The sequence below is a fragment of the Meleagris gallopavo genome, chromosome 5, assembly GCF_000146605.3.
Source record: "Meleagris gallopavo isolate NT-WF06-2002-E0010 breed Aviagen turkey brand Nicholas breeding stock chromosome 5, Turkey_5.1, whole genome shotgun sequence".
Classification (NCBI taxonomy): domain Eukaryota; kingdom Metazoa; phylum Chordata; class Aves; order Galliformes; family Phasianidae; genus Meleagris; species Meleagris gallopavo.
The window spans coordinates 11,078,434-11,079,251 of NC_015015.2; positions in this window are offsets into that span (position 1 = coordinate 11,078,434).

The window sequence follows — 818 nt, forward strand, 5'->3', positions numbered from 1 at the left end:
ATTAAATAAATAAATAAATAAATAAAAATTAAAATATTCCTACATTTTGTTACCAAACTCTCAAATTGCAGTTGCTCTATTTATGGTACAATTATTTTCAAGGTTGCAACGCGTTCAAGAAGTGCAATGAAAACTGACGGCAATGTGGATCTACACTTCATAAAAAAGGCCACTCTGGTTACAACCTTAATAACAAGTTCAGTTAAACAAAGAAGAAAAAAAATAAAAAAGAGGGGGAGTAATTTGGTGAAAATTTTGATATGCAAATCCACTGAGGTCTGATTTCACACACAACATTCCTATTGTTGAGCTAGCATTTCAGCCAAAGCTGATGGCACGAGGTACACCTACATACGCGCACACACAAAAATGTAAACAGAACCATACAACATAACCATACCAATTATTTATCATGAATTCTATATAAACAACGGCTACTGCTAGCGATGCCAAGATGAAAATGCCCCATTTGACATACAAATTGCAAAATGGGTTTGCTTTTATCATGGATTTGTATTCAAGAGTAAATAACGGCACTGCACTTCAGGAAAGATTTGAAAGAGAAATGGGTGATAATTTATGAAGTGTTTTGCACTACTGTTTTTCTCTTTTGTGAACTTTGCTTTGGCTGGTTTGCAGCAGTAGGGAGTAAGTGGGAACTAGCTGAACATAAACTGTTTGATTTGAAAGTTTGCATCTCTAAACTACTGAGACAGCCTGAGGGAGGAGGTGATCATTCAGTATCTTATAATAGCAGGCAGCACGAAGATCAAAGAGAAAGAAGACTTGGATGAAACCAACTATGACGGGTTGACTGT